We start from the raw sequence: 14,475 nt of genomic DNA, 5'->3' as shown, positions 1-14,475 counted from the left end.
CTTTGTGAGAGCATGTGCCATTTATATACGCATACATACATAAATGCATAAAATATACAATATTTGTATGCATATGATACACACACACACACACACACACACACACACACACACACACACACACACACGTGTGTGTATATGTATTCATACTCAAACATATATATATATATATATATGTATGTGTGTTTGTGTGTAAAGGCATGTGGCCTAGTGCTTTAGGGTATTGTGCTTGTGATCTATAGATCATAAGTTTGATTTCTAGACCAAGCGGCACTTTGTGTTTTTGAGCAAAACGTTTCATTTACACATTGCCCCAGTCCACTCAGCTATAAATGGCTGATCCCTGCGATGGAGTAGCCTTCTAATCAGGAGTAATGTTGGCCTGCTAGCTAGCAGGGTGGCATCATTTGAAAGCATTGTGACCATCAAGGTATAATAACACCCAATAGTCTGGTTAACCATATGATCATATGAGATATATATACATGTGTGTGTGTGTGTGTGTGTGTGTGTGCATGTGTGTGTGCCCGTGCGTGTGTGTGAGTGTGTTTTATTACAGTTGTTACTTACAATCGCAGAGGACTGGGTAGCATCATGTACAATGCTTTTGCCGTTGTTTGTGGGTTTCCATGTAATCATGAGTAGATGCAAACATCCTTCTTTTCTCTCAAAGTCTGTGACAAATAGGATATACAAAACCCCTAATGTTTCATGATATTATTGCAGAAAATATTTAGATCTGTCATATATGATGGAACCAGCTGTATCAACTATGAATTCTATTTGGTTGCATGCACTTAATCATCACCAGTTTTAAATACTTTTGAAGGAAATAAAAGATGAATATAACAATTTGTCATACCATAATACTGTAAGGTGTTTTAGCAGCAGAAAAAGTTATAAAACAACTTCTCTGAACTTCAGGTGAAGATTGACTTTTTTTTTTCCTGGATGAGAAAACTCATGCTCAGCTGCTACTTGTAAATGATGAATGGTTGTAGAGCCTGACATTATCGGCTGACTTAACGGCACATCTTTATAAGATAGGTCTTAGATGACAAGGTGATTTTGAACATATGTGTAATATATACACTGTTGTAAAAGCTTTTTGACATAAATTAACCTTTCTTCATTCCAAGTGAGTAATAAATAATTTTAAACCACTTGGCCTGCTGCAAAAAATACAAACAAGAAATGAAATATTCCATTTCCTTTAAAATACACCCTAGACATTCTATCTTTTCTGAAGCTACAACAAAATTTACAGTATTTTTATGATCTTGGTGAAAATGTAAGCACATTAAAAACCTTTCAAAATCAATTTTGACTATATTTTTAAGGAATTTCCTTCAGATCTTCAACTGGAATTTATTGACCTGCAATCAATCTTAAAAGTAAAATATTAAAGGAAAAACAGGATTGGTTTTTATTTAATGTCTCCAAGATAAAGAATGTACTTCTTTAAAATCCTTTACTCAAAGATGGGCTTCAACATTTGGCAGAGCATATTTATGAAGAGCACATTCAAAAATGAACTATATCATATCTATTTGTAGATCAGTGTTAATAGGTCACTACTTATGGGCAGATTTGATTGCAGGCATCATACCACAAACTTTCAATGACAATTTGACAATATTTTATCCTCATGTAAAAAGAATTTCATAGTTCTCTATTTATGTCAGTATATTACTGTAATAAAAAAACCCAATAAAGTAATTAAAAAAACAAGCAGTTTTATAATCTTGTGTAATCACAGTTTCATATTTTTCTACTTTGGCCCCCAAAACGTAAAATATGTCCAATCTAGCTTGCATTTGAGTGAGGACTTAGTCTATGAGATTAATACTAGTGCTTGAATATTTATATTTATCAACCATAGGAAAAGGGAGGGCAGAATTGACTTAAACAAGATTTATTCCTTTAGCATTTAAACTGGCCAAAATTTTCTACCTATTTTATGTTCAAACTGGTCAAATCTGGTCTCTCACACCCACCCTAGAATGCCATTTTAAAAATATGACATTTAAAAATACAATGTCATTTTTAAAATAAACTATCATATTATTAGAGGCTTGGAACCAACAGATAATACATAATTTACTCAAAACACTATGAATATAGATGCATTACATTTGACAGACTAATCTGAATTCCAAAGGGTTAAAACTACAAACATATTGGAACATAATTAAATGCTGTGAAGCATTTTGTTGGCTGTTCCAGTCATTCTACTATTTACCATTTCAGGAATTACATATTCTGGTCTGAAAAGATAAAATAGCATGATGACATTTAAATCTGGTTTTATTTACATTCTCCACTGGTCAATAAAGCAATGTAAGTATTACAAGTTATATTGACCATCATAAATTGTATGTAAATTGTATAGACAAAGAAACAATACATATCAAAAAGATAAATGCTGTAGAAGTGATGAAGATGCAAAATATTCTACCTGTTTATACATGGGTTCAGGCTAAGCAAAGTCTCGTGGTGGATTTAGTAGATGGAAACTGAAAGAAGCCTATACACTCATATATGTATATATCATCCTCATCATTATCCTTTAGCATCTGTTTTTCATGCTGGCATGGGTTAGACAGTTTGACCAGAGCTGGTAAGCCAGAGAGCTGCACCAGGTTCCTGTCTGGCTTGGCTTGGTTTTTATGGTTGGATGCCCTTCCTAATGCCAACCACTTTACAGTGTGTGCTGGGTGCTTTTAACGTGGCACTGGCATGAACGCTTTTATGTGGTACTGGCACAAGTGCCTTCTACATGGTACTGGCACAAGTGCCTTCTACATGGCACTGGCACAGGATTCTTGTAGGTCAGTGTGTGTGTGTGTGTGTGTGTGTGTGTGTGTGTTATGTGTACCTTTGTATAGACATCACATAAAGGCTGTAAATGGGCATACAAGTGAGGTTCTTCTTTTCCAGTCTTCTATGAAAAACATGTCTAGCTTTGGGAAAATATTAGCTTGCTTGGAAACATGTGAGGGTTGGTGATAGGAAGGGCACCTGAACCTAGAAAATCTGCCTCAACAAATTCTGTCTGATATATACAAGCATGAAAACGTGGACATTGAATGATGATGAGATGATGATGATAAGTGTGTGTGTGTGCATGTATATGTGTGTGCATGCATATTTGTGTGTGTATGTGTGTGCATGCATATTTGTGTGTGTATGTGTGTGCTTTTGTTATCTAGGAGTCAGAAGTTACAGAGGAGGTGGTTGCTCTGAAAGTATAGCAGTCAGGGTAAGAACAGGCTGGAAAAAGATCACAGACAGCTATTACTGCTGCTGGTAACACAGGTCTGTTTCCTTGTGAGTGAAGAGCAGATTGTATAGTGCTTGTGTTAGAACTGCAATGCAACATGGGCCTTGAATGAAAAAAAATCATTGTGAAGACTTGAAAGAAATGTAGCCAGCATACCCCAGTGGATGTGCAATGTTAGCATGTATGAATACCAGAATATAATTAAGCTAAGAGAGAAACTGGGTGTAAGACAAACCAAGAGCAGTATGCAAAAGAGAAGGCTGCACTGGTATGGGCAGATGTTGCTTATAGAGGATGACTACTGCATACAGAAGTGCTGAGTACTTTAAGTTAGTGAAACCTGTAGAAGAGGGAGACCAGTGACAAAGAGAGGAAGGCTGACTGTGAATGCTGTATCACACAGGAGATGACAGACGATTGCACTGGTTGGCAGCATGTAGTGCTACAGAAAACTCAACTACTAAATTGAAAAATGCACCCTAATACACTTTACACATAGATACAAACCTACTCACACACATAAGTGTATACACACATACACACACGCACATATATATATACACATGTGTGTGTATCTCTACTCTTCTATGCCACTTAACTATTGCTGATACAAGAAAATTACTTTAAAAGATGTATATATATATATATATATATATATATACATGTATATCCATACACACACATATATATGCACACACATATACATATTTATATATATATATATATATATGTATATATATATGTGCTCTCCATTATAAGCCAAAATCTATTGAGCATCTTTAATCTTTCTTTTTAGAAATATGACACCAGGATATCTACATTAGTGTTTTGTCTTTAAAACCTCAAACAGTTACATAAGATGATTTCCTACAGACTGTTCTTTGAAAATATTGATTTGAAGAAAGCGAAAGAAATATATATATACTTATATATATATATAAATGAATACATAAATGGAATATAATTTAATATTCAATGTGGAAACTGTTACATTTACATATGTATTTATATAAATTGATGCACTAGTTTGTATTTACCAACAAGCTGGAGTATTTATACACTATTTTATATTCTAATATGTCTGAGTACTTCTCTTTGATATTTAATCTAAAATATTCTCAACTTTGCAATTCATTTTTCTCCCTTTTCATATTTTTCCTTTTTATCATATTTTTAGCTATTTCTTTTTGCTTTCCTCCATTCTTTCTCTATTTTTGTCTCCAATATTTCCTTTGGTTAATGTTTTTGTTCTTCTTTCTTCAAGTACTCACTGTCTTTATTTGTCTTTTATTGTAAAGAATCTCGTTTTTATTTCCCATAAAATTATAATTTAAAATTGGAAGCCATATTCATTGAGTTTTTTCTCTTTTAGTTTTAACCCTTCAGAGTCGTTTCTGTGTCCAGACATCATCAATATTTTGTAGTTATCTTTGGTGCTTAGGTATAAACACTATTGTATATTTACTTCTGGTGTTCAGATGTAAACACTACAGCTACCTCTGGGGTTTAGATATAAAGTCAACTTTATAGTTATGTTGGAGTTTTAGCCGTCAATAATACTTTCGAATTTGCAGTATCTTGGGAGGGTCATTCTGCCAGTAATAGACATACACACTGGCTCACTTTCACTTCATCATCTAATTGTCAACTGGTCAACAATTTAACCAATGAACTGATCAATTGTTTGACTAATTGTTCAATCAGTCAATCAATCAATCCTCATGTTTTTCAGATGACAAAAGAACTTTGACAAATCTGATTGATTGACTGAATGAGTACTCAAAGAATTGATTAGTTAATTGGTTAAATAGTTAACCAATTGATAGATTGATAATAAAGAAGTGAATTAGAATCTGTATGTTTGTTTATTATTGGTATAATGGCTCTGTCCAGATACAACAAAAGTTTCAACATACAAGTTCACAAAAAGTGTCTTGCAAACCAAATAGAGAAACAAAATACCTTATAATATTCTGACTGAAGACAGTAATAAGAAAAAAAGAAATAAATAAAAAAACATGGGTACAAACAGTGTAATATATGCATGCATACAAGATACACATAGATATACTAAACACATAGTTGTTGTTGTTGTTGGCATTCCGTTGCTTACGACGACGAGGGTTCCAGTTGATCCGATCAATGGAACAGCCTGCTCGTGAAATTAATGTGCAAGTGGTTGAGCACTCCACAGACATGTGTACCCTTAACATAGTTCTTGAGGATATTCAGCGTGACACAGAGTGTGACAAGGCTGGCCCTTTGAATTACAGGCATAACAGAAACAGGAAGTAAGAGTGAGAGAAAGTGGTGGTGAATGAGTACAGCAGGGTTCGCTACCATCCCCTGCTGGAGCCTCATGGAGCTTTAGGTGTTTTCGCTCAATAAACACTCACAACACCCGGTTTGGGAATCTAAACTGCGATCCTATAACCGCGAGTCTGCTGCCCTAACCACTGGGCCATTGCGCCTCCACTAAACACATAGACACACACACAAATATCCAATTGTAAATGCATGTGCAGATAGGGATACATACCACAGAAAGACAAGATGGAATAGACAGGACAAGACCAGAGAGGAGACACAAGGGACAGAAAGTTGCTGAAGAGGTCATGAAATGCCGCTAAGCAATTTGCTTAGTAGCATTTAGCCCATCTTTACATTCTGATAGTAATAATAATAATAACTAGCTGAACCTGTGAAAAATTCATGGAAAACATAAAAAATGTAAGCATCTGTAAACAGTGTACTGGTGTCATGAGAAATGTTTGTATATTATGACTGTCTGTCTTTATGTTCTGAGTTCAAATTCTGCAGAGGTCAAGTTTACCTTTCATCCTTTTGAGGTCAATAAATTAAGTACCAGTCGTATACTGGGGTCGATCTAATCAACTGGTCCCCTCCCCACAAAAATTTCAGTTCTAGAAAAGTAGATTGTGACAGTTACAGAATATAGAAAGTAACGTAACACCAACGACTATATAATCCAACCAAAATATGTTACACAAACGTAAATGGAATTACTATTTAACCTTAAAATACATCGAACATATTCAAAGAACCTTCTTGGTTTAGTGGTATGGAACGTTTTTCTGGTATTCTTTTATTCTTTTACTTGTTTTAGTCATTTGACGGTGGCCATGCTGGAGCACCACCTTTTAGTCAAGGAAATTGACCCCTGGACTTATTCCCTGTAAGCCTGGTGCTTATTCTATCAGTCTCTTCTGCTGAACAGCTAAATTACAGGGATGCAAATATACCAACATTGGTTGTCAAGCAATGGTAGTGGTGGGACAAACACAGACACAGACAGACAGACACACACACACACATACATACATACATACATACATAAATATATATACATATGATGGGCTTGGAGGTAGTGGTGATGCTGGCTGGTGTGATTTTGTGGTTTGCTGGTATGCCGAGAAAGATCCAGCAAGCCCCAAACTAGTTCTCCGCTCTTGAAGGTATAATGTGGATGTGTAATGATGGAACGGCTGGTGTGGTGGTGATGCTAGCTGGTGCAGTGGTCTTCCTCACAGTACTTTATGGTAGACAATATTTTGTGTGTATGTCACACCATGTTTTTGGCCTTGTCTGTTATCCCAATTGAGTATCATAACTCTTACTTTGATATTGTTCATAGCTCGTGCTTTTGAAAATGTGACATATAAGTGGCCGTGAGAAAATACCGGTTGAAGCAAATGTATTCGTCCTTTTTCGAATGTTTGCCCTTGAGCCTTATTAATTGTCATTGAAAATGCAAGTCAAAGTGGAAACCGAAGTCTGTTTAGTATGAATGGAATGTTTGCATCACTTGGGCTCAGTTTAATTCTGGGAATTAAAACTGTACAACATCTGTTGGAGCTTGTCACCAATGATGCCTCCACACAATGTTCATGAAGTCTTTGCACTTTCATGTGAATTCCATTACATAATCCTTGACTGATCAAAAGATTTCTTAGCAGCATTACAATAGCCCCTACTTTTAAGTCAAAGTGATGAGGAGGCATACCGGATGAAGTGAGTGATTTTATGAATTCAAATAGATAGTTTTGAACTGCCTCTTCATTATTGCAGGACACTGAATCTGTACCTAAGTACGTTTTAAGTGCCTCTGGTATAATATTAAGAACTTTTTCATTTATTGCAAGACAGTCAGAATTTTTAGGAGATAAAATTACTCATTTTTCCATTTCTTATGGCATGCAGCTGTTGAAAATTTCTGGGTACAAATACAAAAGCCACCATGATAGACTAGGACAGTATTGGAAAATATGTAAACACTACAAAATTGGCACTCTTGCTTACTTGTACGAGCATCATCCTGAGCCAGTTGTTGAAGGTAAAAATGTCACTATCCTCTGGGATTTTCCAGTATCCACAGACAAAACAATCTAGGCTAATCGACCAGACATAATTATTAAAGACTGGGAAGAAAATACTTGAAGACTAATAGATGTAAGTGTTCTCACTGATAAAAATATATCTGTAAAGGAATTTGACAAATTAAGTAAAGGACCTGGAAATTGAAATACAAAAGATGAGGCATCTTAAAGCATGAACTGCTCGTGTTATTGTAGGTGCCCTAGGTATGATTTAAAAAAATGGATGTCAGAAACATCTAGATAACATCCCTGGAGAACCATGTCTCAGAGAAATCCAAAACATTGTACTGACAAGTACTACCCACATCCTTAGAAAAACCCTATCAGTTTAAACGTCTGTGTTGTATTACATGAAGATATTTTGCTACTGCCCCTGTCACTTCCCCTTCCTAAGCTTTTAGTAATATTGTAACATCTCTTATCCTTCACTCACCCTAGGATGCTGGGTGTGTTTCAGTAAGTGATTGTAACAAACATGCAGATTAAAAGTAAATAGCAATAATAATAATAAAGCTAAAGCAGAGATCAAGTAAATAGTGTGTGTGCTCATTGGCAAAAGATGACCATCCCCAAATATAACAATCTTATAATTGCCCTGGTGTCAACTATAAAGTATTTTCCCTTGCACATTGCAGACTGGTTGGGTTGATGAGGGAGAAGGATTGGAAAATTGTTCAGCATGGTGCCAAAAAGTGGGACACAACAGAATCATACAAAAAAGAGAAAGAGAGAGATTGCTATGTCAAGTGTATATGGGTGGAGGTGGTTTATGCAACTTGTTTATTCAGAGGAGCAGAGACTATTGCAGTAATGGGAGAACAGGTAGAGAGAGGAGACATAGTGTGTGTGTGTGTGTGTGTGTGCATGCATGTGGTCTACAGATTGTGTGTTGGTGAGTGAGACTTTATCAATCAGCATGTGATATATATTGAGTAGCAGTAGGTTAGACAGTGAGAAGAGACAATATTTCTGTGGGTCATAAGTTGTAGTGTGCTACAAAGCCCTTGACCTAGCGAAGTTCTTAAACACAGTCATATAGACCCAATATATATATATATATATATATATTCTTTTATTCTTTTATTTGTTTCAGTCATTTGATTGTGGCCATGCTTGAGCACTGCCTTTAGTCGAACAAATCGACCCCAGAACTTATTCTTTGTAAGCCTAGTACTTCTATCAGTCTCTTTACCGAACCGCTAAGTTACGGGGACATAAACACACCAGCATCAGTTGTCAAGTGATGGTGGTGGGGGGATACAGACACACAAACATACACATGCACATATACACATACACATACATATACGTACGATGGGCTTCTTCCAGTTTCCATCTACCAAATCCACTCACAAGGCTTTGGTTGGCCCGAGGCTATAGTAGAAGACACTTGCCCAAGGTGCCACACAATGGGACTGAACCCAGAACCATGTGGTTGGTAAGGAAGCTACTTACCACACAGCCACGACTGCACCTTATATATATATATATATATATATATATATATATATATATATATATACAACAGGCTTAGTTAAGTTTCCTTCCACCAAATCCACTCACAAGGCTTTGGTTGACCTGAGGCTAAAGTAGAAAACACTTGCCCAAGATGCCACACAGTGGGAGTGAAACTGGAACCATGTGGTTGGGAAGCAAACTTCTTACCACACAGCTACGTCTGCACCTAAATATGAATATAAAACTTAAAGGTTGCCTGCATATTGAAATGTTCCAGATTGAATTCCAATAGTTTATCAATAATGTTACTTGAAGTAACAGAGAGGAAGGGGTTAGAGGTGAGAATATAAAACGTAAAAGTAACATTACAAGGGCTAATTTCTACTTCAAGTGTATTTTTGTCAGTGACAGATTCTAAGACATAACATCAATATACCTGGTGAAGGCACATATAGCATTACTGAAATCTCATTCTCAATAAACAGAACATCCTTCCTATGGAACCTTACCATTTATATTTAGTCAAAAGAATTCAATACTCTGCAGGTTGTCTAATCCATTCAGATCTTTTTCTTTATTCAGTCTTAAAGTTTTCTTTGCTGCTTTCTGAATTGATTCAGCTGTATGAAGTGAATTCAGATCATTCCCATTAAGGGACATAAAGAAAAGGTGGTAGTGGTGGGTGGTAGTGGTGGGTGGGTGTAAGGGTGGTGGTTTCATATAGGACAATTTGGATTTTGGTATTTAAATGTAGGATGAAGTGTATGTGTGTGTGTGTGTGTGTGTGTGTGTGTGTGTGTGTCTGTCTGTCTGTCTGTCTCTTTGCCTATGAATAAGAAAGAGAAAGACAAAGAGTCTCTCTCTCTCTGTCTGTTTGTCTCTCTCTATATATATATATACACACACACATATATGTATGTTTGTGTATCTGTGCTTGTCCCCCCACCATCGCATGACAACTGATGTTGGTGTGCTTATGTCCCTGTAATGTAGCGGTTCGGCAAAAGAGACCGATAGAATAAGTACCAGGCTTACAAAGAACTAGTCATGGGTTGATTTGTTCAACTAAAGGTGGTGCTCCAGCATGGCCACAGTCAGATGACTGAAACCAATAAAAGAATATATATATACATATATATATATATATATATATATATATATATATATATATATATATATATATATATATAAAAACTAAAGTACACTTCCCAACTATATGGTTTTGAGTTCAGTCTTACTGTGTGGACTTTGGGCAAGTGTCTTCTACTGCAGAACCTACTGCTTTCCCTGTCTTCATCTCCTTTATAACTTCACTAACCTACTGAAACTAGCCTCATTATCTGATATCTAAGTTGGTTAGCCATGAGGTTAACCCTCAATATCTCATTTCTACAACTCATTCAACAACTTCTCATAATCATACTTCTCTATTTTCACACTCACTGAAGATGTTTCAGCATTATTTAAGATAATATCCTTTTATTTACACTGACAGTGTATCAATGTCCTTTTGGACAATGATTCTGTATTGTCACAGAAGCTGGATATAATCTTTCCTAATAACACCATAATTTGCACAACAGAATTTACACAACAGTGACAGTTCCAAACACCTCAAATTGCAGAGCTTCATTAAAAAAACCTCCTACTCAGATCTTCTTGCTATATTAGAACACCTGATGCTTTATTTCAGGACTAGCTTCTGGATATAATAACTTACTATACTTTCTTTCCTTCCTACAAAGCATTTGCATACCACTTAAAACCCTACACACAGTACAATAGCTAATCCATTACCATGTCATTTCCAGCCTGTTTTTGGACTCTGTTTTATTCACAAGTGATACAATAGTTTGTCTCTTAGGTATTTCCAGCAGTCTTACACAAACACACACACAGACACATGTACACACACGCACATTTACAAAGGCATACTCATACACACAAATGTATATATTGGTCTACCAAAGTACGATGCAGTGAGCAGGGATCCAGAATCACCTAGCTGCTAAGCAAGCTTCTTAATCATACACCAAAACCTTCATCCCTCCATCCCTTGATTTAATACTCTTGAGCAGCTGTCTGCAATAATGTAACAGCTACTAAGGTGATATCTGCATTAGTCTACCAGTTACTCAGGTGATGTCTGCATTAATGTACCAGTTGTTAAGGTGATGCCTGTGTTAGTCTACCAGTTGCTAAGGTGATGTCTACATTAGTATACCAGATGTTAAGGTGATGTCTTCATTTGTCTACCAGTTGCTAAGGTGAAGTCTACAGTTATTTTACCACATCAATTTTAAACCTAGAGTAATTTTCAGGATTACAGGGAAAAATCAGGGAATTTCAATGGGAAAATTGTTTCTCATGTTGAAAAAAATATTTTTCCTTATTTATGCTGTTTTGTTTGGATTTATTTTCCTTAACCCTTTAGCATTCAAATTCTGAAAAATTTAAAGCTTATTTATTTACCTTGTTTTGAATTAATCATACGTTATCTCATAGCTTTCAGATTTCAATGATATAAATGTTTGTTTTCAGAATGACATTACAGGATAGGTGTGATAGGCTGGATATGGTCAGTTTGAACATAAAATAGGTTGAATATTTGGACCAGATATGGCCAGTTTAAATACTAAAGGGTTAATATTTATTTTCAAGAATGTTACTTAGTGCTAAATTGATGTAAGTCCATTAATGTTATGTAATAAATTGTATTGAGAGAATGTCTAGGGCTCTGAGATCCCTTTATTCAGCCAGCAAAAGAAAGCAAGCCAAATGATGCATGAACATCAGTCTATGGAAGCAGCAGCTCCCAACAGGAGATGACTTGGACAGTGACGATCCACCTAACCCATGCCAACATGAAAAGCAATCATAAAAATGAGGATGATGATAATGATGAGTATTAATGTTGTGTAAGAATTTGTGGTATGCACAGCACTAAACCTTGAACAGAATTTCTCATACAGCTGCTATAACTAGGTTTGCTTATCCTGTATTGATCTGGTCAGACACCAATGAACCTGCAGTTAATGTAGATGGATCTCTTCATGTATCTCTGTTGTGAAGCCAAGCCATGCTGACACAAGACAAATTTGCCTTCTTATCATGTGTGTGTGCATGTGAGGGAATCAGATGATGGACTGGTAAAGGTGAGAAATAGAGGTCACATGGTTAAGGAAAACTGCTTCACCAGATGTTGAGGTTGCAGTTTTAACTATCTTTATCGTTTACTTGTTTCAGTCATTAGACTGTGGCCATGCTGGGGTACCATTTTGAGGAATTTTTGGTTGAATAAATCGACCCCAGTATTTATGTTTCTATTGGTTACTTTTGCTGAACTGCTAAGTTATGGGCATGTAAACACACCAACGCCAGTTGTCAAGCAGTGGTGACACACACACACACACACACACACACACACACACACACACACACACACAAAACAAGCTTTCAGTTTCTGCCTACCTACCAAATCCACTCACAAAGCTTTGGTTGGCCCAAGGCTGTAGAAGATATTTGTCCAAAGTGTCATGCAGTGGGACTGAACCTGCAACCATGTGGCTGGGAAGCAAACTTCTTACCACACAGCCATGCCTGCACCTATAGAAATTTTTATAAATATTCATTTTACTTTTGCTTTCTACACTTTAGGTGCAGATGTGGTTGTATGGGGAGAAGTTTGTTTCCTGACCACATATTTAGTCTGAATATGTGGCACCTTGGCAAATGTCTTTTACTATAAATCCAGACCAACCAAAGGCTTCTGAGTGGATTTGGTAGATGGAAACTGAAAGAAGCCTGTTATGTGTGTGTGTGTGTATGTGTGTGTGTGTGTGTGTGTATGTGTGTGTACTAGTGACCAAGACCTTTGGCGATATGCGGTGCTTGAGAAGACCTGTCAAGCCAAGTGAAATCATAGTCATGGCTGATGCTGGTGTCACATAACTGGCACCCGTGCCAGTGGCACATAAAAAGCACCTTTCCAGTGTTGGGCCTCATGGAAGCAAAGTGGCTGATGCTGGTGGCACGTGAAAAGCTCTTTTCGAGTGTTGGGCCTCATGGAGGCAATGACCGAGACCTTTGGCATTATGTCGTGCTTGAGAAGAAGACCCATCAAGCAAAGTAAAATTACAGTCGTGACAGATACTGGTGTCACGCAAATGGAACCTGTACCAGTGGAACATAAAAGCACCCATTACTTTCTCAGAGTGGTTGGCGTTAGGAAGGGCATCCAGACATAGAAACCATGTCAAATCAGACTGAAGTCTGGTGCAGCCTTCCAGCTTGCCAGCCCTGGTCAAACCATCCAACTCATGCTATATTGGACAATGGACATTAAATGATAATGGTGATGATGATGATAGTGATATTTATATATGTATGCGTGTATGTATATGTGTGTGTGTGTGTGTGTGTGTTTGAGTCAGTGTTTTCTTGCTTTGACATTGCTTGGTAGTTGTAAGTGAGCATCCCTGTCATGCAAGCAGTGTCCTTTCTTTCCAATCTTTGTGGAAAACATGAATTGGAAACAGGTGAGGGTTGGTGACAGGAAGGGCATCCATCCATAGAAAATATGCCTCAACAAATCCCATCCAGTTCCAGTAGGCATGGAAAAGTAGATGTTAAAATGACAATGACGACACTGATGGTTGTGGTGATGGTGGTAGTGGGATGATGATGATGATAATGATGACGCTACTACCAACAACGACTTCATTTTCTTCTCTCCGACTCCAATTTTCCTCTCCACATCCCTCAGTTTCTCCATCTCTCTCACCAGAAACACGTTGTTCAGCTAATTTCTTCTGTTGCCAATGGTCTCCAGCAAGTTTCCTGATTATGTTGTCATAACAACACTGTTTGGTTGAAAGGTCAATTAAGAAGACTTGCACTAACATCTATTTACCACAAGGCCGTTGTTTCTATAAATTATAATGTCTTTAGCTGTCATAACTATGACGACGATGACGACGAAGAAACGAAACAACAATTATATTTCTACCAAGAACACTGAAACAACTGCAACGACAGAATATTATCATATAGAATGTTAAAGCAACTATAATATATTGCCGTATAGAACACTACAATAGCAACAGCATCAATAAGAGCATCTGCAACAACAACGACAACAACTATAACACGATAACATGACATACACAACTGTGTATGTTTGTTTTTTTTTGCATGTGTCTACAAATTTGAGGAAGACCCATGGTATGTGGTGAAACACTGTTTGTACAGACCTGGCCAACCCATGACATAGGATAGGTGAATTTGATGATGATGATGATGATGATGGTGGTAGTGGTGGCAATGATGGTTGTGGTG

Source organism: Octopus bimaculoides, chromosome 5, assembly GCF_046866305.1.
Source record: "Octopus bimaculoides isolate indiv1 chromosome 5, ASM4686630v1, whole genome shotgun sequence".
Classification (NCBI taxonomy): Eukaryota; Metazoa; Mollusca; class Cephalopoda; order Octopoda; family Octopodidae; genus Octopus; species Octopus bimaculoides.
The sequence above is the reverse complement of the archived record's forward strand: the minus strand, read 5'-3'. Positions refer to the sequence as shown.